This window comes from Bison bison, unplaced genomic scaffold, assembly GCF_000754665.1.
Source record: "Bison bison bison isolate TAMUID 2011002044 unplaced genomic scaffold, Bison_UMD1.0 scf7180017850693, whole genome shotgun sequence".
Taxonomy (NCBI): domain Eukaryota; kingdom Metazoa; phylum Chordata; class Mammalia; order Artiodactyla; family Bovidae; genus Bison; species Bison bison.
The window spans coordinates 4,064-6,115 of NW_011481266.1; the positions used below are offsets into that span (position 1 = coordinate 4,064).

Sequence of the window (2,052 nt, forward strand, 5' to 3'; positions counted from 1 at the left end):
ATGGGATTCTCCAGACAAGAATACTGGAGTGGGTTGCAGTGCCCTCCTTCAGAGGATCTTTCCAACCCAGGGATCAAACCCTTATCTCACGTCTCCTGAATCAGCAGGCAGGTTCTTTGCCATTAGCGCCACCTGGGAGCTGGTCTCTAATGAGAGGCAGAAACACTTAGGGTGGAAGGTAGAGACTAAGGGTGGTCCAGTCTCCCTTAGGGCATTAATTAATGCTTCAAGAATGCTCAGGACCTTTGAAATGAGGACTTTGCAGTGCCCTCGGGGGCAAGACCTTTTGCTGACCCTTCATGATTCAGAGTTGCTGGAATCATTTCTGATCTTCTCTCCCCTCAGGTTTCCCTGGACTTCCAGGTTTACATGGACTGAATGGGCTTCCAGGAACCAAGGGGACTCATGGAACTCCAGGTAAGCAAGACCCTGGAAGGCAAGGAGGAGAACACCAACTCTTCCAAAAGCCTGATGGGGCTGATCTTGAGTTCTAGGCCACAATGTATCCCATATCCTTAGACTCCTAGATGTCCTTAGTATGAGTGAGTGGAAGTCGCTCAGTCGTGTCTGACTCTTTGCGACCCCATGGACTTATACAGTCCATGGAATTCTCCAGGCCAGAATACTGAAGTGGGTAGCCTTTCCCTTCTCCAGAGGATCTTCCCAACCCAGGGATCGAACCCAGGTCTCCCACATTGCAGGCGGAGTCTTTACCAGCTGAGCCACAAGGGAAGCCCAAAACAGTGGTTAGAGGTGGCTAGATTAGAGTTTTATATAAATTTGGTTAACATTTATTGAGCATTAGGCTAAATATTATACCTGAATTACCTTATTTACTGGAGTGGGTAGCCTTTCCCTTCTCCAGGGGATCTTCCCAACCCAAGGATTGAACCCAGGTCCTCCACATTGCAGGCAGATTCTTACCGGCTGAGCCACAAGGGAAGCCCAAGAATACTGGAGTGGGTAGCCTATCCCTTCTCCAGCAGTTGAACCAGGGTCTCCTGCATTGCAGGAGATTCTTTACCAACTGAGCTATCAGGGAAGCCCTTTAGATGTCCTTGCCAGCCCCCAGTTGGGGATGCCTTGATGTGTGTGTGTGGGGGGGGAGGGGTAGAAAGTTGAATGGAGTTTGTCCTTCTACCTGCATCAGCTCTCCTCCCTATCATTTCAGCCCTCAGCCTCTGGTGTCTGTGAGGCAGACTCCCTGCAAGTGAGCTGGGCACAAGGGCCTCAGCCCCACTGAGTTGTGTCCCCACATCTCTCTGCATCTCCTCCTAGGACCTAGTATAACCGGTGTGCCTGGGCCAGCTGGCTTGCCTGGTCCCAAAGGGGAAAAAGGTTCTCCAGGAATTGGCATCGGAGCCCCAGGAAAGCCAGGTATAAGAGGACCCAAAGGTAGTCAAGGTAAGTAAGCCCAAGTTACGCTTGGCTGGGCAGCCAGGGTTGGGGTTCCTTGGGGTCATGTGGCTCCCAGGGATGAGTTGTGCATGTCTTTACATCTCTGGGGATTTCAGAACCCAACTACTGACAAAAAGAGGGTAGGCTCCACCTCAGGCTTTCCCAGGAAGGGGTGTCAGAGAGCAGTTCAATGAGTCCTCTCTAGCCTCCAGCTTCCCTCCAGCTCTCCCTTATTAACCACAGGGCCTCTCTTTCTCACTTTGTCAGAGTCTAGTTTTAATGGTCCTGAGGGACTGGGCTTGTCCACTTAGCGAGAGGTTTTCCAGAAATCTCTTGGTGTCCCGGGCAGTTGGCAGTCATGGGGCCCTGAGAAGACAGTTGTGGCTGCTGGGAGGGAGCCCAGACTAAGAGGATAAATATCTCCCTAGGATAGGCACACAGCAAGCAGTTAATTAGGATTTACTGGGTTTACTAGAAATAGATTTCACCTTAATCTCAGCCCCTGACTCATCACATAGTCTGAAGTCCCTTTCTGAGTCTCCCTTCCCCTACTTCTCGGGCTTCCCTGATGGCTCAAACAGTAAAGAATCTGCCTCCAATGAAGGAGACCTGGGATCAATCCCTGGGTCAGGAAGATCCCCTGGAGATGGGCAT

General features: G+C 51.2%; 1 long non-coding RNA gene across 1 annotated transcript in view; it reads left to right on the plus strand.

Annotated features, from left to right (window-relative positions):
* Positions 1-93: 93 nt before the first annotated feature.
* The window catches only part of LOC104995226, a 5,688-nt gene continuing 3,729 nt past the window's right edge, over positions 94-2,052 (plus strand). The window contains exons 1-2 of the long non-coding RNA XR_826045.1: positions 94-417; positions 1,279-1,404. This is a non-coding gene — a long non-coding RNA (uncharacterized LOC104995226). The remainder of the gene's footprint in view (positions 418-1,278; positions 1,405-2,052) is intronic.